Genomic DNA, 22,128 nt, shown 5'->3' on the forward strand with positions numbered 1-22,128 from the left:
AGAAACCTTGTCAAACCTTGTTTGTGTTCGACAATGGCTTTCTCTCTCCACCAGTTGTTACTCCACACCTTTCTCTCTCCAGTTCTCAATCTCATTCCCTTCGCTCTCTTCGCCAAAGCTTTCTCCAAATCCCGAAAACTCATCGTTAACTCATCAACGTCTCAAAAGGAAGACACCACGCCCACGCCAGAACCTGTAGCAGAGAACTTCAACCTACGGCGGTTGGAGGAAAACTTCGCGGTTCTGAACACTGGCATCTACGAGTGATAGTCGTGCGGGTATGACGACGCAGTGATGACAAACGCGATGGTGATGATAGCGCAGCTAGGAAAAGCACCACCTTCCCCTTCGCCTTGCGATTTTGAAGGATGAACTTCACCATCACGTAGAGGCCCTTCCTGTCTTTGCAGTCTCCTTGACCGTATGAAGAGTTCGAAAATTTATTTAAGAATTTTGATATATTGATACTCTCTTACATTAACACATATTTGACGCTACAGACATGTGGCAATAACGTGACAGAGTGAGATTGCGTACAAATGAGCGTGCGAGTTTCAAAATAGGATAAAAAAAAATATATTACATCGGTTCTTAGTAACAATCGGTGTAATATATTGTTTTTTACTCATAATAACCCAGATTATACTGGTTAAGTCATCTAACTGATGTAATATTTAACCCATATTAAAAAAAATTGATTTTTTTTTCATAAAGAGTGATCACATGGGTAACCACTTTGAGACACACGGGTAGGGTTATTACATTGATTAAGTCATCTAACCAATGTAACATGATTTTTACATCGGTTAAGTCATCTAACCAATGGAATATATGTTTTTTATTAAAAAAATAATTTTTTTCATGAAAAGTAGGTGACCATAAACGTCACATAAGTAACCACTTACAGACACACGGATAACCAGTTTTGCGTGTGTCAGTATATGCGGAGGAACTTGTGGTTGGGTAACCAGTTCTGGTAGGGTTATTACACTCGTTAAACCATCTAACCGATGTAATATATGATTCTTATTAAAAAAAATTGAATTTTTTTCATGAAAAGTGAGTGCTCATAAACGTCACATAAGTACACTTACACACACGAGTAACCAGTTTTGCGTGCGTCACATAAATAACTACTTACAGACACACGAGTAACCAATTTTGTGTGTTACAGATCATATATTATAATATAGAGTCAGTGTCATATCCTCTCCAAATATCACGTCTGTAACGTCAATTAATATTATACAAGCGAGGTCAAATATATGTTAGTAACAGAAGATATTAATAAAACATATTTCTTTAGAACGAATTTGAAAATGATGAGAAATTTGAGAAAATGATGAGGAGTTGGAAGAACACTAGGAATTTGGAAAGATAAAGAAAAATAAAAGTAATTTTAAATGTGAAAGAATTTTTATTTTATTAAATCACTATGTGTGCGTTAAGAAGACACAATAATCCTATTCACCATTACATCCTAAAAATTAACTACATTAAAAATTATTTCTTTGGCTCACGTTTCTTGTTGAACTAGCGTTTCCTTAGCTGACGTAAATAGAGTCGATTTTTTGAACAATCCTAATTTATTGCACCCAATTGTTTATGTTATTGTAGTAGTATTCTTTCGGTCTATTTAGGGTGGAAATGCACCATGCATCTTTAGGCTTTTTTTCTACATTTTTCTAAGACAAATTTAAGAATAATAACAAATTTAAGAATAATAACAAGTATAGAAAACATAAAATGTTGACGAAATAATCAAGTCACACAAACACACATAAGAAAAGAAAGAACATAGAAGATAAGAAATAGATAAATTATTGTTATAAATTAATTAAGTTTATATGAATTGACTAGATTTAGAAGTAACGAAGAATTCATAAATTTTGATTAAAATAAATTAGAACTTTTTTCTGTATTTTAGAAGCTTTTTTATTTTTTTGTATAAATTTATATTAAATTCAGTGCCAATTATTTCATTCATTCTAAATTATCAACTAATTTAAAATGTTTCAAATTATAAATTATTTAAAATGTTTCAAATACAAATTGTGTTTACTTTTGTAAAGAAAATGAAATTTATATTCTCATATAAGCGAAAAGTCATATTTTTATCAGTAAAATAATGCGTTTAGTATAAATTTTTATCTTTGATTAATTTAATATATTTAAATTAAAAATTATATTTAATTACTATCTTAAATAAAAAGAACTCAAAATTTCTATATAATTTTTACTTTTCAATTTTATATAATTTATATGACCTTCGTAAGGTTGGAAAGGTAATTATTAGAAAAGCTAAGTTGGCCAGATTGATCTGAGTGATTCAGGTTTATTTGTTATATTATTTTTTTATTTATTAAACAAGATAAATAAATACAATAGATTTAATAATTATGATTAAAAGAGTACATGAATGCTTAAATGATAAATTATTAAAAAAATAAATTTTTATAGTTTGAAACCTATGAATTTTAGGAAGGTTTTAAAATTCATGATATTTTATAAAAATTATGAAATCTACACGAAAAAAACGGTATTACCTACGACAAAAATTCATACGTAAAAGAAAAAACTCATAAGTAAATCAACATTACTGACAGGTTATCTACCAAATTATAAAATTCTCTCCATTGAGGAGAAGACATGTGGAACTTTATGTCTTCCTTGCCTACATTTCTCTTTGTACCCGTTTTATTACTATTTTGCACTTTACTTCCTTTTCTATTTACATCATTATATACTTTTGTCCAAAATACATGGCCTAAAACTTCCTAACTAGTCTATAAGAAGAAGAAAAATACTTTATAATCTCTTCATTAAAGCTCAATCTTCATCTATCTTCATTATAGAAAGTTTCAAGGTCAGATGATTTTTATCATTTCCTCCCTCTTGATAAGGATCTGTCCTCGAATCTGAAGGATGCTCAATGACTGCAACCTCTATTTATTTGTTACTTTTCTCTTGGATAATATGTCAATCTATAATAGACATCAAACAAGTATGAGATAAGTTTTTTTATTAAAAAAATTAAATCAAAAGAAAACAAAGCAAAAATAAGGCCTTTTATTATTTTTATAAAAGTTTTGTAAGAAAAAAAATAGGGTATTTTTCAAAAGTATTTTTGTTCATTTTGTGTTGTTCATTGTCCAAGTTGGGCAACAACATCAAAAAGTGTTGCTTTTGATATTTTTGTGAAAAATGAATGAGCATTATATATTTGGAAAGAAGAGTTCAAAGCATCGTAATCCCTCTCTAAGGGTTCTTTCTTAGTTATGCTTGCAGGGGAGTCATTCTTCTTTGTTGGTTTCCTCTTCTTTTTTTTCAATCAATTATTTAGTTGGCTTTTATGTGGACGAAGAGTTTATGTCTATATTTGGTTCAACTCCACACACATTTTTTTCTTCAAGCACATCATAATAAGGTTTTCTAATAAAAGAAAAAATGTTATCAATATCTGGTTTAGTTCTAGAAAAAGACATTTTTTTCCTTTTCTATTTCTCTTTCCCTTTCTTCCTCTCATAATACCTGGATTTAGAGGGGTAACCCTCCCTCTTAAACTCTCTCCTGGAACAGGATGTATTAAGATAGTTTTCCCTAAAGGTAGTCCCTAAATTACTTCGAGAACCTTTTTTCCAAAAAAATTTAATTCCAAATTCTTCTATCCAAAATGTATTTTTAATTTTGTGTTTCGGATTTTTTTATCCAATATATATATATATATATATATATATATATTAATTATATTTATTATGCCAAATTTTTAAATTCAAAATAAAAGTAATTTTAGAAATATAGAAAAATGATAAGGTGCATGTTAGAATAGAATTGATATGGTGCACAATGATGCACGAATAATCTTCAATTATGCTGCAGCACATTTGTTTTTGTCTGTAAGATATTTTTCCAATTCAATTCTCGCGGGTCCCACACCAATAATCTTCAATTGCGGAGAGTCAAGTCAAGAAATTTACAAGTTGATTGCTTCATTACATTCTCATCAAATCACAAATTTAACTTCATATTGATGGCCCCCACCATATGAAAACAATTTTACGCAATTATATTTTCGCGGCCCCACCAGGATTCTCCAATCTCACAAATCAACTCATGAATTCAATTTGCTATTTGAATTGAGTTTTCAAACTCACCCAAATTAATTTCTCAAAACTTTAACATGCACCAATTGTTCTAATGTGAATCAATTTTGATTCAATCTTCATCTCTATTTGTTGTTCAAAAATTCAAGCAGCAGGATTCATACAATTTCTCATTTTCTTCAAGTTTACATTTACCAATTTCAGCAGCAAAATTCTCAACCGCTTAATTTCACGTTCCAATCCCACAGCTAAATGATGCAAACAATTCATCAAACAATTTCAATGCACAAAAACATAAAAAAAAACACCAAATCAATCAATAAATATAAGATAATGAAGAAAAATATGAACAATACAAAAATTAGAAGAAAAAAAACAAAAAAAAAAGGAGATATGTTTTCCTTACTTACATTTCTATTTGCATCATTTCTTTACTAATTTACACTCTACTCTTTTTTTATTTATATTATTCTCTACTTTGTTCCTATATACAAAATCTAAAACTTTTTTATAGTAAAAACACACGCGGAAACAACACACACAATCACGAATCAACTGCAGAAAATAAACAACACAAGATTTAACGTGGTTCGGTCGCCAACTGCAACCTACATCCACATGAGCAACTATTAGGTTTTATTTCTTTCCTGTTGCGTACAAAATTACAAGCACAATGATGTCTTTAAATAGAGATAATCAAGGGACACAATAATTAAGCCCACTCACTAAACATGTGTCTAGTCAGCCCAACCCAATTGGTCCTGGTTTCATACCCAACAATCTCCCACTTGAAGCCACGGAACAATGTTCAACCTACGCTTCAACTGTGTACATGTACTTCTGTAATCTGTCGACGAAACTCTAGTTGCCACCAGCCTTCTTAATCATTTTGAAGACTTCGTTAAAACTCCCCTGAGTTTCAACACGTCAGTCACTGACCTGTTCTCTGTTCCTACCGACTCCCACTTACAGGAACTGCTGGATCCTGGAACAACCTAAGAACAAACACTCTTCTTATTCTCGTTTTCTGTTCCTACTGACTCCCACTTACAGGAACTGTCAGATCTTGGAACAACCTGAGAACAAACATTTTCCATATTCAACAAGAAATTTTCTAGGAACTTTAGCTGAAGCACGACCCGTGCTCCCACTGCCACAAGTATCTCTGACTCGTCTACCTGAACCTTTCCATGCTCGTTCATCCTGAATCTGACCTGTGGCTCTGGGTTTCTCTCTTGTAAAGACAACCCTCTTCTGCCCACGAGATTCTGTGAACCGGACTTTGTTTATCTTCTGAACTGGGATGGTCACTCTCAGACGGTAATCCGACCATATACAACGAACCTTTCTTTCTTCCGCAGGCCATGACAAGATTTCCCTTGACAACCTTCCACTGCTGATTTCCGAACTTCACTTCATGTCCCTGTTATCATTTGGGCATTGATTCCTGAAATGCCCCACCTGCTTGCAGTTCCAACATGTTACACTTGAGCAATCCCAAGTCTTTGACTGACTCCTTCCTTTGTTCTTGCTCCCACTATCTCTGATATTTCTCTTACCTCTCATGACATATAGCGATTAACTAGATATTTCCCCAGAACTCCTTCTTCGGATATCCTCGCCAAGAATGAGATCACGAATTTTCTCAAAAGTGAATCCATCGGATCCCGCTGAACTGGTAACTGCTGTAACCGTTCTGGACCAACTATCAGGCAAAGACGATAAAAGTAGTAAAGCTTGAACTTCATCATCGAACTTAATGCCCACTGACATAAGTCTGGCTAAGATCGAATTCGTTTTATTGATGTGCTCAAGTAACTGAACTGTCTTCCTTCATCCTTGTGTTTACCAATTCTCTAATCAGAAACACCTTGTTTGCAGCAGATGGCTTCTCGTACATGTTAGACAATGCTTCCATGATACCTTTCGCTGTCTTCTCCTTCAAAATTTTGAATGCAACATTCTTGCTCAAAGAGAGTCGGATAACAGACATAGCTTTCCGATCCAAACCTGCCCATTCTGCATCAGACATCTTTTATGGCTTGTCATCCAAAGTCACGTCCAAATCTTTTTGAACTAGCAAATCCTCAATTTGCATTTTCCACCAACTGAAATCTATACCATCGAATTTTTCAATTCGGAACCTCCCTTCTTCTGTCATCTCAAATGACTAGACGAGATACTCGGTACAACTGATTTCAGATCTTGGCAATCTTTTTTTTTTTTAAATCAAGAACACAAAAATTGCACCACCCAAAATCACTCACCAACATACCTGGTCGTAGTCCCCACTGCACTGGCGCTCCGCACCACCACCGTTACTGGTCACCGCTGTTGTGAAGCAGATCTAGGAGCCTCTCCTTGCACCGCTGTGAAACCCTAAGCCTTGGGACGCTGCTGCAACCCCTGCAAAACCCTAGCTTTGGGATGTGCTGCCGCCTCTGCGAAACCCTAGCTTTGGAACACTACTGCAGTCCCAATTTTCACGTCTAGTTGATTAATTTCTACTGATCGGATCTCTAGTGTGTGAACGAACCAAAGCTCTTGATACCACTTGATAGTAAAAACGCACGCGGAAACAACAAACACAATCACGAATCAACTGCAGAAAATAAACAACACAAGATTTAACGTGGTTCGGTTGCCAACTGCAACCTACATCCACATGAGCAACTATTAAGTTTTATTTCTTTCCTGTTGCGTACAAAATTACAAGCACATGTATTTAAATAGAGATAATAAAGGGACACAATAATTAAGCCCACTCACTAAACATGTGTCTAGTCAGCCCAACCCAATTGGTCCTGGCTTCATATCCAACACTTTTTTCAATACTTTATACAATTTTTTATAAAATTAAGAAAAAAATTTACAATCTCTTTATTAATACTCAATCTTTATCTATTTTTTTAGTCGAAAATTTCAATACTGAATAATTTTCATCATAACATTTTTAACTTAATTTACAAGCTCTGTTCTATATGAATTCTGCCTTTGAAAATTAGAAAAGTTAAAAGGTGTAAACACACATGTAATTATTAAATATATTCAAAATCTTTGTTTCATTAAGACTCTCTTAGTCTTTTACTCAGATGATATTTATCGAGTCAAGTCTTATTTGCCTTTTTCTTTTGAATTAAATCACCCTCCTCATATGAAATATATTTAATTTTCTACTTCACAAAAGCAATTTTCCTCTTCTATATTTTCTTAGACATTATTAACGATTTAAAGACTATATTGCATTAGTAGATGACTAAGAGCAATTCTGTTTTTTTTAAAGTTACTTATTTTTAATAAACATGTTATTTAACATTTTTATCGTTAAAACAGATTATATTATATTGTTTAAAAACTTTTAAACGATAAAACAAATTCATCATTAGAAGAAAAAAATTAACAGAAACAATTAAGTATATAAAAGGAAATGTTAAATATAGAAAAACAAAATATAAAAACAACTCAAGAAACATCTATACATTACAAATTATATATGTGTATATCCCTAACAAATAACAATGAACATGAATAAAAAATAACAATAAATCACACGAATTTAAGAGCTAGTTGTGAATAAATCGAACAATCTAATCTTTTACAGTGCCAATTAACCTTTACATCATTGAATCAAATTAACACCAATACTATATTTATTTTTCTCATAAAGATATATTAACTGAAGTGGATAATTTTTTTATATTAAGAATCTACCTTCTTTCACAGTGTAGTTAGAAAGGATATAAGTCCTATGATCTTCTTCATCTCCACCACCTTCAATTCAACTTTACCAGGAGTTGCATTTATTTTTTATTTAGGAAATTTTTTCTGTATTTTAGAAGTTTTTATTTTTTTATAAATTTATATTAAATTCAGTGTCATAATTGATATTAAATTTATATAATTAATATGACTTGATAGAAAGAGGGTGGAAAAATGAAACACGATCAACGTCGTAATAATACTACAACCACATCCACGCGGGATTTCTCTATTACAAAAGTTCAGTAAGAGAAGCATCACTCACAACACTTATTTCTATTTCTCGTGTTTTCTCTCTCTCTCACTCTCAACAACTTTTGCTTTCTCCAATGGCTTCTAACGCCATTATCCAATACACCTCTTCTTCTTCGTCTCTTGCAACTCACATCTACGACCTATTTGTCAGCTTCCGCGGTGAAGACACGCGCAACACCTTCACTAGTTTTCTCTTTCAGGCTCTCCGTACAAAAGGCATCATTGTCTTCAAAGATGACGAAGATCTCAAAAAAGGTGAATCCATTGCACCCGAGCTGCTGCAAGCCATTCAAGCACTACACCATTTTCTATCTATGGTAACATTTTTCTAGTAACATTTATTTAAAATGTTACATATATTAATTTGAATTATTATAGTAACACTTTTTTACATAAATGTCACTATAAATAAAATAAATACAAATTTTAATTATTATAGTAACAATTTTGATATAAATGTCACTATACACAAAACAAACAGTAACGTTTTATAAATAAATATTATAATTTGGAAATTTAAACTACTATCTCTTAAATTTTTTAACTTAGTAAAGTTTTTAAATATTACACTTAATTAAATTTATACAAAATATACTCTCAATCTCTCAAATTGTTTTTCTTTCTCACTCAATAGTGTTTTTTCGAAGTCACTGATTTGTCCTCATTGCTTACTCTCTCAATCTCAATCTCTCACGTTCCTCTTCGTCACTCTCTCAGTCTCGTCGTTCCTCTTCGTCACTCTCTCAGTCTCGTCGTTCCTCTTCGTCACTCTCTCAGTCTCGTCGTTCCTCTTCGTCACTCTCTCAGTCTCGTTGTTTCTCTTCCTCAGGTTTCACTCTGTTCTCTGTGCTTCATCTACGTCCTGCTCGTTCGCTCGGTCAAACGACTACTGCTACGTGCGCGCGTGTGTGTCGTTGCTACTGCTACGTGCGTGTGTGCCACTGCTACGTGCGTTGTCTCATTCTTTCGGAGGTAAAGATTTTCTCTATTGTTCAAACGCTTTCTCATTACAGTTTTTATTTCTCACATTTCAACCTTGGATTAGTGTTTCTTTAGTAGGCGATTATTGCGGTTTCATTTTCAATGATTAATTTGTGTTTGATTTTAGTATTAAAATGTTAATAATTAGTGATTCTCTCCTTGATTTGGTACAAGACGTGTTGATTCTGATTTGGCAGTGTTATGATAATATTAATTATTTTTATTTGATAGATCTTTTCTTCTAGTGGTAATTGGAGATTTTGTTGATTTGCTTTTTATTTATTTCTCGATGTAGTTAACTCTGCTCCATTTTCGGCTCTTGCTCAAGTGATAACTATGGATCTCTATTTAGGAATACAGCTGAAGGTATGTCTCGGAACATCACTGTTCCAGTTGCTATGTATAACCTCTTTTTCCATGTTTTCCCTGCCTTTTCAATGATTTTCAATATTAGGATGTCTTTGTGGAAAACTAGAAATAATGTTGTTAATGAAAGGGAATATGTAACATGTTGGATTTAAGGATTGCATAACAAATAAGAGAGTTATGCATGTGAAATAATGAGCCTAGCTAGCTGGTATACATCGGGACTCAATTAATTTCTCGTTGCAGTGCCTATAGTCAGTGTTGTGTTCTGCAAATTAAAGTCTACCCTAGATAGCTAGTACCGAAACCAGTGGCATGTCCAGTACTGATAGAAATAGTTTTTGAAACATTGGCAAAAAACACTCCATGGAATTCTAAGTAACATGCTTATTTAGATTCGGTGGATGGTGTAATCAAGAGAGGGGAACCTTTATTGCTGTGTGTCAATTTTGATAACCATGGAACTGAATTTTAACTTTGTCACAGAGCTCAACCAAACCACTATATTGGATACATATAATTCAGAATAAGTAGAGGACCCAAATTTTTAAAAAAATTTCAAGGGGTTTTATCAACTATGCATACCTAACCGTTACCAGTATGTCTATACTCATAAATTAATTTGACAAATTAAACTCAATTTTAGTGCTTCTGTGACAAATCATAGACTAAAAAAATATAGTTGTATTATTGCAAACGTGTAATTGGTACGTATAAAGAGAATGTGGAGTGATGAAAGAAATTAGAGAAGAAGATAACAACAGAAAAGGATGAAAAGAAGAGTGTTACTGTATATAAAAGCCATATATAATACAATTAGGTACAACACAGTTGATGTAACTAAATAATATAATTTGGTAGCAGCATGTTACATTATTATAATCACGTGAAGTTTAATTTAACATCAATTCATAACTACCATGAAGTGAATCCAAATCTGATTCTTTATATGTAATTGAGCAAATTTTAACTGTACAGACAAAAAAATGGATTAGATGTGCGTGAAATATGAGAAACAGTTTTAAATATCAAATGAAAATGATTTTTATGGAGTAAATAAATTGGCAAAACCTGTTGAATGAATAAAAAAAAGGCACATGCATGGTACCTTTCGTGAAAAAGTATTTCTTTTTCAAAGTCTAAAATATGTAGAAGTGTTAGAAACTTAGCATGAAAATTGCATCTAAGGCCGACCACAGTAATAGGCTTTCAAAGTATTTCCTCTGTTTCAACAAGGATATCTAATCATTCATCTTTATAAAAACAGGTTGATATATTATGATCTTTTTAACTATTCTAACTCGACCTAACCATGATTATATATGGAAATGGAATATTGTGTCATCATAATTTACATATACTGAATTTTAAATATTAAAGTTTAAAATATTATATCTTATATTTTCTAATTTTTGAAACATGTTTACAAAAATAAAAGAATTGGAAAAAAATGTAAAACGCCTTTCATGAATCTCAAAACTTTACTTAATTCTCAAAAATAGATTGAATGGTTTAATTGGATTGAGTAAAACAGAGGCTTTTTATCTTCCTTATCCTCTAGCGAGGCTACCATTTTTCCTACCTTCAATGCTTCATTGTTATTTCACATCATGTTGGTTGTATCTTGTATTCAAGTTTTGATATTTTTTTATTCTTAGAATTTAAATTGTTGAATAGTTACTCTCCTTTAATTTCTCAAGTTCATAGATAATTTTGTTATCAATAGATAATTTTTCATTTTTTATCAGGTATTTCATTTTTAGCTTCAAGACAATATAAGCATGGACAAGAATTGGGTGGTAGCACATAGAACATCTACTAGGTATTTAAATGGTTTGGAATTTTTTTCTAAATTTTGCATTTGAAAATGCTGCACAAGGAAATGAGATATTATGTCCCTGCAAAAAGTGTAATAATTGTACTTGGGGTAACCGAAAGTATGTGCATGAGCATTTATTTTGTGACGGATTTGATAGAAATTATACTAGATGGGTTTTTCATGGAGAGGGTGGATCTTCAAAGAAGATATATGGTGCTGATAGAGAGAAATATAGTATGTCTAAGGTTCTGGATGGTTTGTTGGAGGAAACTTGTATGATGCCCACAAATCTTGAAGAAAATGAATTCAATGATATTATAGATGAAGATAATGAAGAGCTTGATACTGAAACAACTAGATTTACCAAATTGATACGTGATGCTCATCAAGAAGTATACCCAGGTTGTAAATATTTCTCTAAGTTATCAGTCATTGTTCGATTGCTACATATTAAGAATCTCCATGGATGGAGTAATGTTTCATTTGATATGTTGCTGAAATTTTTAGAAGAGTTACTTCCTGAAAACTCTTGTTTGCCATCATCATACCAGGATTGCAAGTTCATAATTAAGGACTTGGGTTTTAATTATGAAAAGATTGATGCATGTCCTAATGACTGTGTTTTATTTCGGAAGGAGTATGAGAATGAAGTTAGGTGTCCTAAATGTGGTTCTTCTAGATATAAAGAAAAGAAGCATAAAAATTCTAGAAGAAAAGTTTCCTGTAAGGTTGCTTCACGTCCAATTCCAGCCAAGGTTTTGAGGTACTTTCCTTTAAAACAAAGGATAAAGAGGTTATTTATGTCATAAAAAACTGCTATGTCAATGAAATGGCATGATGAAGGTCGTACTAAAGATGGAAGCTAAGACATCCAGCTGATTCACTTGCTTGGAAAACCTTTGATTCTCTACATCCTAACTTTGCATCAGATCCTCGAAATGTGAGGCTTGGGTTAGCAAGTGATGGATTTACTCCATTTAAGATGATGGGCAAAGGACATAGTATTTGGCCTGTGGTTTTAATGACTTATAATTTAGCTCCATGGGATTGTATTAAACAACTTTACTTAATGTTGTCATTAGTAATTCCTGGTCCTTCTTCCCCTAAAAGTAGTATTGATATTTATTTAGAACCTCTTATTGATGAGTTGAAGGAGTTGTGAGAGAAAGGGTTTGAAACTTATGATGCTTCTAGCAAACAGTTTTTTCAGGCACATGTTGCATTACTTTGGACTATTAGTGACTTGCCTGCTTATACTATGTTATCAGGTTGGAGTACAAGTGGAAAATTGGCATGCCCGGTATGTAACTACCACACATGCTCTAGGTACTTAAACAATAGTAAAAAGATGTGTTATATGTGTCATCGAAGATGGTTAGACTCAAAACATAAGTGGCGAAAAGATAAGAAGTGTTTTGATGGTAACCAAGAATTGAGAGGAATACCTACTCCATTAACAGGGTCTAACATATTGGATATATTAGGTGATAGAAAAATGTATTTGGAAATACTCAGAAAAAGAAAAGAAAGAAACATGATCCATGGACCAAAAAGAGTATATTCTTTAACTTGCCATATTGGGAGACTAATCTGCTTCGTCACAATCTTGATGTCATGCATATTGAAAAGAATATATGTGAAAATGTAATAAGAACATTATTGAATATAGAGAGGAAACCAAAGGAGCATCTGAGAACCCGCCTTGACTTGGTAGAGATGGGTATAAGGAAAGACCTTCATCCTATAAATATAGGACCAAACAAGGTATTCCTTCTACATGCAAGATTTTCACTTTCGATAAAAGAAAAAGACATCTTCTGTCGTGTTCTAAAAGGGGTGAAAGTTCTAGAAAGTTATGGTTCCAATGTTTCTAGATGTGTTAATCTTGAACAACAAAATTTTCTTGGACTAAAAAGTCATGATTTCCATATATTGATGCAAGATTTGCTAAAAGTAGCAATTCGAAAAGTGTTGCCAAAAGAAGTTGCAAGAGTTTTAATGAAGTTAAGTTCTTTCTTCAAAATTTTATGCTCTAAAGTCATCATAATTGAGGAGTTTGATTCATTGGATGCAGAAATTGCCTTAATTCTATGTGAATTGGAGAGGATTTTTCCTCCATCTTTTTTTGTCATAATGGTTCATCTATCCATACATTTAGCGTATGAGGCTAAAATTGTTGGACCTGTACATTACCGTTGGATGTATCCAATTGAAAGGTAATTCTTTTACTAACTGACTATTTTTTTTTGTAAAGTTATATTCTCCTATTTTATTCCTAATCATAGTTTTATATTCTTATAGATTTCTCCATAGGTTAAAGGTTTACGTGCGTAACAGAAATTATCCGGAAGGTTCAATTGTTGAAGGGTATTTGGCGGATGAGTGTTTGACATTTTGCTCAAGATATTTGAATGATAATGTCCAAACAAAGTTCAACAAGCTGCCAAGGAATTTAGATGGTCCAATAGGGAATGGAGTGATGACTAGTTTGGAACCTCTTGAGTGGGAACAAGCTCACCGTTATGTGTTGTTTAATTGTGAGCTCATCAAGTCATTTGTCACGTAAGACAATATCCATATTTTTATCTTTTTGTATGAGATTTTAACTTTTGTGAGCTTATTAAAAAAAAATTATATTTTTGCAGAGAACATGAAGAATTTCTTTCTAGTAATGCTTGTGAATATTCAACAAGAAATTGGAATACGACGAAATATCAATATCTTACATTTCAAGCATGGTTTGAAAATCATGTTAAAAATGTTGTTGTTCTGACTATCAACACTTCATTTGTCTTTCTTAGGATTTGAGATGAGATAAACTGTTGACTAGTCGCAAGCTATATTTGAAGTGTGTAATTTTAGAATTTTTGTCTTTGTTTCTTTCTTAGAATATCTAAATAACTTATAGTAAATGTCTGCACATGTATGTTATGAGTTTAGTTGGTTCAGAACTATTCTTGGTATTTATCCTGTATTGCATTGAATTCAGTTGATATTTTAATTTACCTCTGTTTTTCTTTCAGATTGGATATCTGCTGACTAATGTCACAAATCCAGTGTCACCAAATTTGATCCCATTGGTGAATGACTGTCATTGTCATTCCCATGAACTGATTGTGTGATTGTGAGACTTTAGTCATAGTACATACTAGAAATTTTATGTGTGCTAGATGGTAAACAAAAGTGACAATGTATTCAAAAAATATTTCTAAATTCATTTTCAACGATTGAAAATCCATTGAAATTATTGGCCTTTGTGTTGATAGATTTTTATTACTAGCTTGTTTATAAAATAAAAACATGTAAATATAATTGACATCTTACAATCTAAATCTAAATTTAAGTAATTTGTATAATTTTCTAATAAAAAAATTTCCTAAAGATTTTTAGTTACATTTTTATAATGTTACTTTTTTGTTAAAAAAATATTACTAAAAAAATTTAGTAACATTTTTTAAATGTCACTTCTTTATTAAAAAAAGTTACTAAAAAAATAATGTTTCTTTTTTAAAAAAAAAATATAACTAAAAAGATTTAGTAACATTTTTAAAATGTTACTTATTTATTAAAAAAAGTTACTAAAAACTTTTAATAATATTTTTATAATGTTACTGTTGTATTAAAAAAACATTACTAAAAAGATTTAGTAACTGATCCTGCCTGTTGACCAGAACGCAAGAGCCTTGCCTCGTCGAATCTGGATCGACTTTGCACCGTCCTAAAGATTTTTAGTTACATTTTTATAATGTTACTTTTTTGTTAAAAAAATATTACTAAAAAAATTTAGTAACTTTTTTAAATGTCACTTCTTTATTAAAAAAAGTTACTAAAAAAATAATGTTTCTTTTTTTAAAAAAAATATAACTAAAAAGATTTAGTAACATTTTTAAAATGTTACTTATTTATTAAAAAAAGTTACTAAAAACTTTTAATAATATTTTTATAATGTTACTGTTGTATTAAAAAAACATTACTAAAAAGATTTAGTAACTGATCCTGCCTGTTGACCAGAACGCAAGAGCCTTGCCTCGTCGAATCTGGATCGACTTTGCACCGTGCTAGCTTCCGTCCTTCGCCTTGATTCACCTCAAGAACCTGCAAAAGACAAAATGGCGCCGCTGCGACCGATCGCGCTCCGACGTCCAAGTCAGCGACTGAACCACCAAAATACTAAGAGAAAACTAAGAACTTCAGGAACCGTGCAATGTTCTCTCCCAGCGTACTCAAGTTCTCGCAAGCGTAAAAGAAGTATTCTAAAACGCGCGTACCTCAGAAGTTCGTTAGGATCCCTTATATACCTGTGCACTTTCTCTCTCCTGACAGTTACACATCTGGACACGTGGCTCGCATCCAGCTGTACACGTGTCACCATCTGAAGCATCCTTGACTTGAGCGTCACCTCTTACTTTTCAGGCTTTTCGACTAAGTTACTTATGCAGGAATCAACTCAGCGTATAACTGCCTTGGAGCGCGATCTCTTCTGCGTGGCGAGTACGGGTGTCTTCATACACACCTTCCCTGTGGTCTCGCCGGCCTCCATTATATTCTACTTTACTTACTTCACTGTGCATGCTCGGGTAAGTTGTTCCCCGACCTCAACCTCTGGCCAGCTAGGGAATGACCATCTGACGACCTCATCCTTTGCTTGGAAAGCCTGGAACAAGCTTTCCTGATCTTTCGGCGATGTCCTCCTCTCGGCGATCTCCGATCGCCTTGTCGCCTGGGTTCACACCCGGCGACTACAACACAACTTGGTGACCGCCGGTTTAGGTATGCTAGAGATCGGGGCACGCCAACTTAACGACTGGCGATCCCACGAGCCCCCCGACGTCCTTTTCTTCTGCCAGCCAGGTGTCCCGTTCAACACGCCTATACTATTGCTTGCGGCCACGTCATCAATTCCGACTACCTGGGCGGTACACAAGCCCCCCAGTCTTAAGCGAAGACTTGTCCAGCGAAAAGACTAAGAGCTCACGTCACTGCCGATCTACGTGGCGCTGGCACGGAATTCCAAACGTTCGTACCCTCTGCTTTTCTGACGCTCCACCAAACCCCTTTTTCCAATCACTCGACACGTGGCTTCATCAACGGTCATCTTCAGCTGTCGTTTGCGCTTCCAAAAACGTTTGGAAAACCCTTAAAACCCCTTCATTTCCACTGTTTCATCATCTCTCTGCATTCTCAAAACGCTCTGAGTTTTCTCTGCAAACCCACGACGCTCCTCAACTCTCTCAATCTCCAACTCCCTTCAACGCTCATCTGATCATCAAAAAGTACCTCTTTTACTTCCTCTGTTGATATTTGCTGCATTTTAACCGATTCGCATCATCCATTATCTGTCTGGTGCATACGCTGTGGGTTGTTTCCTCCTCTTCTTCCTTCTCGTAACTTAGGGCTTCGTCTTCCATTACATTCGTCACAACGAACTCCCGTTCGTTCGTTCTCCATTCTTCGTCCACAATCGAGTCGTTCTCTGTAACCTTTGTTCATCCTTTTTCCTTTTTCCTTTGCAGTTCCTGCGATGGCTCGCACGAAAACCACCGCGAACCCTCCTCCTTCATTGCGAAACCCTCCACCCCAACCACATAACCTACCACGAGCATCTGGTGCTCCTTCTACCCAGGCTGAGAGGCCTGCAACTTCTCACACCAATCTCGCTCAGGCAACTCCACCAGTCGCCGGAGGAGCCTCCGTTGCCACACAAGACTACAAGAAGCTTTACCCGTGGGCCACCTCAGCTCTGTTGAAAGAAACCTCTTCCATAAACACAGAGTTGGGCGTGCACCGACTAAGAAATGGGGACCAATCTGATCTTTCATTCCATAAGGAGCATGACCGCAAAATGGTCGTGCTGCCCTGCCACCCGGATGAACCAATCTGTGCTGACGATAAAGAAAACAACGGCGAGTTGTTTTGCTTCCTCTACGCGACGTTCTTCAAGAAGGTGAAGCTCTGACTTCCCTTCACTCGCTTCGAGAGGGAATTATTAACTGAGCTCGACATCGCCCCCGCCCAGCTTCATCCCAATAGCTGGGCGTTGGTAAGGGCGTTTCAGATCATGTGCGCACACCTGGGATTGCCAGCCTCGGTCGACGTTTTCCTCTTCCTCTTTGAAGCTAAGAATCCAGGAGACCGCCTCTGGATTAGCCTGAACGGGATCGCTGGGAGGTCAATCCTCTCCATCTTCCAGGAATCTTACAAAGATTGGAAAGGAAAATTCGTGAAGGTGTGCGCCAACGACCAAGATCCTTCCCTGCTCGACGGCTTCCCCTTGTACTGGGTACAAAAGGGGAACAAAGACGCCAAAGAGAGCTTTAGGAGGCCCAGAAGTCCCGACAACATGGGCGAGCTGGACAAAGATCTATGCCTTTTCTGGAAGAAAGTAGCAGCCGCCAACATCACCTTTCCCACCTCCGCAATAATCTCCTTCGAGTTCCTCGAGGACCAACTCGAAGCTCATATAGGTTAGCCTTTACCTCGACACTTAGGTTTTGTTTTACGTTGGGACTGATTTTACATCTCTGTTATCCGCCATTGGGCGTCCTGCTTGTTGCATACTGGTCTTGGCTTTAAGTTCATGTGCTACCTGTTTGCATTATTCGCACACATACTCGTATATTTTGCCTTTGCTTTTGTGCTCACTTGTATATTTTTACCCTGTGCAGACCTTATGTTGGGCAAAGGCAAATTAGATGAACTGAGGGCGCTCGCCCGAACTCATAAGTTGGCGACGGGTTCCCAAACCGTGCCCAACTCGGTGGTGGAGATCGCCGCTGCCCAGGGCAGATCGCCTCCTCAAGGCCCAGCTCCTCCAGAGACATTGCCCGCCCCTCAACGAAAAAAGCTCATCTTAAGGAAACCAAAGAGGAAAACCCCTTAAGTGGTTCAAGAAGATGAGGATGAGGATGATGAGGCGAATGAGGACGGCCTTGTCACCAAAAGGAAAAGGGTGGCACCTTCTTCACCACCCGCTCTCCCAACACCAACACCGCCCTCTCCCCCAGCTCCAACACCGCCCTCTCCCCCAGTTCCAACACCGCCGGTCCAAGCAACACCCTTGGCGGTCGCGCTTCCTGTGGTTGAAGGCAGCGAGCCCAACTTCATGGAGAACCCTCCTAGCGCCTCCACGCCGTTCGTATCTGCTGGAGAGGGTCCCCTTCAACTGCCTCAATTGCTGAAGCCGCACCAGGTGGGGATGAAGGCGCCCACAACTCGCCAATACTCATAACCGAGTCCCCCACTTCACCACCACGCCAGGAAGCCCCCGTTGCTCAACCAACTCAAGAGGGTGGTGGTGAAAGTCAGCACCAGGCTCCTTCAGCACCTCCACCAACAGCAGCTGCAAGCCTTCCCCCCTTGGTCAAAGAAGTCTGGCGGCCCTTCACAGCTAAGCTGAAGATGATGGTAGAGGACCTCCCCTCAATCATAACAAAGGCTGTGAAGAGCTCAAACAAAAAGCTTCAGGACGAGATCTCAACACTCCAGGAGGAGAATCGCCTGATAAGGATCAAGGAAGAAAAGCTGTCTTGCAATCTGATGATGGCAGAGATCGATCACTCAAGGGTGGAGGATGCCATGAGTGCCGAGCTGAGGGTTGCGCGCAAGGAGGCCTCCGATCTGCGCCAGAAACTGCACCTCCTAGCTCAAGAGAAAATTTAGCTGGAGAGCAAGCTGGTTCCCTACAGGCTCAAGGTGGCCAACTTGGAGGCATCGATGAAAGCGGATGCAGCCAAGGTAGAGAACCTTGAAAAGAGGTCGGCTGATCGGGAGGTTCTCCTTGGAAAGGTCGAGAAGGAGAGGGACGACGCCGTGGATGAGCTCGCCAAGGCTCGAGAGGAAAGCAAGAAAATTGTTGCAGAGCTAGCCCAGGCGCGGGACGAAAGCAAGAAGGTTGCTGAAGACCTCGCTCAGGCTCGTGGGGAAAACGAAGAGCTGAAGAAACGAGCTGATGAGCTGAAACAGCAAACCGAGGGGCTCAAACAACAAACCGAAGAGCTCAAACTAAGCTCCGCCCAAGTCCTTGCTGCCGGATTCGACGCCGCCCTGGAGCAAGTCGCTTGTTAGTACCCTGAGCTCGACCTCTCCATGGTGTCGATATGCAATGAAGTGGTGGATGGGAAGATCGTGCCTTCTGAGGATTAACCGTCTCCCTCCATCACTCATTTCCCGAGAATTAATGCTTGCTTCTTTTTGCACAATCTTTTACTTGTAATTTTCCTCCCTTTGTATTTGAACTGATACCGCTTCTATCACAACTTCCTTCGCTTTCGTACCTGGTATCTCTGTTTACTTCGCTTTTCCTTGTAGAAATCGCTTTAAACAAATTAACTTAGCGATTCTGCGGGCTCAATCGTTTACTTACTGCCTCAAACTCGAGCAAACTATCAAACTTACATCTACTCATCAATTGTTAACTCAAAGTAAAACTCGAGCAACTTATCAATTCTCAAACGATGACATTTTAATAACTTGTGAACTTAAGGTAACGAACTTCAGCGTGAAACTACTTACTAAACAGCAAGTTTCAAACCAAACTGATAGTTTAAGATATAGTTCACCTTATCTGCTCCATCGAAATGGGCCCTTACTCTTGTCATCACCTGGAATTCCTCTGATCGCCATAGGGTTCTGGCCATGTAAGCTCCCTTTGCCTTCATAACTTGGCTATTGTTCCCTCATTTGGGGGTGGAGGCGCCTTTCGGATCCTTCTCTACCTCCCTGAGTTTCAGAACAATAAGCCGGATAGCCAGGTGTTCTCTTTGAACCTACCTTAGCCATCCTTTAAACTTCTTCCACCCTTTACACCATACCTGAACTCGTTCGAGACGAGAAGGATTTTATCTTGCCTGAACTCGCTCGACGGCGAGAAGGTCTTTATCTTGCCTGAACTCGCTCGACGGCGAGAAGGTCTTTATCTTGCCTGAACTCGCTCGACGGCGAGGAGGTCTTTATCTTGCCTGAACTCGCTCGACGGCGAGAAGGTCTTTATCTTGCCTGAACTCGTTCGACGGCGAGAAGGTCTTTATCTGGTGCCTCTACTCTGCCCAGGGATTACATCTCCTCTTCCCTGGATGCACTGAGGACTTTTAACTTGTTCTCGCCTGCACTCGCACAAAGTCGAGGAGGACTTTAATCTCTTTCTCGCCTCAGGACGCGCGAGGGCGTTGAGGTCTTTTAATCGTTGCTGGTGCCTCCGATCGCCGAAGGACGATGAGGACTTTAAAACTTTAGCTGTGCCGCCGATCGCCGAAAAGCGATGGGGGCTTTAAAACTTTAATTGATGCCACCGATCGCCGAAAAGCGATGGGGACTTTAAAACTTTAACTGAGAGCATGCATTTTTTCTACAAACTTTCAACACAAACATGCATGCAAACTCAAAAGCTTTAAGCTTGAAAACTCTTCTTTTATTAGGTGGCCTCATTAAAAACCCTCCTTAGGGAAAAGAGAGTGCCCCCTTCAAACTGGTTAAACAGAAAGCTTGTAAATCTTTTCATGTTCGTTTCTACTTACAAAGCTTTAATTGTGATACAACTTGAGGTGTGTGGCGTTCCAAGTGCGAGGAATCGCCCCTCCTTCCAATGTCTCTAGGCGGTAGGCGCTGTTCCCGAGCGCCTCGGTTATCCTGAACGGTCCTGTCCACTTAGGCGACAACTTGTTTTCCATCTCGTATTGGTGGGCCTTCCTCATCACTAGGTCGCCCTCTTTAAACTGCCTTGGCATCACCTTCGAGTTGTACCTTCGTTCGATCCTCCTTTTCACTGCCTCAGCTTTTACTCTCGCCTCCTCCCTGACCTCATCCAGCAGGTCCAGATTCAACCTTCTTTCCTCATTCGAGTGTTCAGCTACAAAGTGCTGGAATCTCGGCGAGCTCTCCTGGATTTCTACTGGAATCATTGCGTCGCATCCATAGACCAGGCTAAACGGGGTCTCATGGGTTCCTGACTGCTCGGTGGTGTGGTACGCCCAGACTATGCAGGGTACCTCATCGGCCCATGATCCCTTGGCTTTCTCCAGCATTCTCTTCAATCCTCTTAGCAACACCCGATTGGCGGACTCTACTTGGCCGTTCGTCTGAGGGTGCTCGACGGATGCAAACACCTGCTGAATTCTCACCTCTTCGCACAACTTCTTCAGCAGATGACTTGCAAACTGAGTCCCGTTGTCTGACACCAGGCGCTTAGGCACACCAAACCGGCACACGATGTTCTTCCATACAAAGCTCTCGATTTTGTGTGCGGTGACTTGGGCTACTGGTTCTGCTTCGATCCACTTGGTGAAATATTCAATTGCTACCACCAAGTATTTCATCTGCTTGATCGCCAATGGGAAAGGTCCCAGGATATCAATTCCCCACGTATGAAACAGCCAAGGGCTGTAAATTGACTTTAACTCTTCTGGAGGCGCTCTGTGCCAACCGGCGTGCTGCTGGCATTGCTTGCAACACTGTGCATACTTCTTGCAGTCCTCCCTCATTGTTGGCCAGTAGTAACCTGCACGGAGGGTTCTTGCGGCCAGAGCTCGACCCCCGACGTGACTTCCACATATCCCTTCATGGAGCTCGGCCATAATTCTTGTACATTTTTCTCCGTGCACACATTCCAGGAGTGGGTGTGTGAACCCAAACCTATACAACTCGCCATCAATCATTGTGAACTTGCTGGAGTTCTTCTTTATCTTCCTAGCCTCCATCGGATCCAGCGGGAGAAGGCCATCTGCCAGGCAGCGCTGGTACTGGGTTATCCATGTGTCTGGCTCATGCGTGACACAGACCTGCGTCATGTTCACCCTCTCCCCCCGACATGCTCTTATCCTTGGCGATCTCAAGGTCTCCTGAGTCAAAGAC

The sequence above is a fragment of the Phaseolus vulgaris genome, chromosome 10 (genome assembly GCF_000499845.2).
Source record: "Phaseolus vulgaris cultivar G19833 chromosome 10, P. vulgaris v2.0, whole genome shotgun sequence".
In the NCBI taxonomy this organism is placed as follows: Eukaryota; Viridiplantae; Streptophyta; class Magnoliopsida; order Fabales; family Fabaceae; genus Phaseolus; species Phaseolus vulgaris.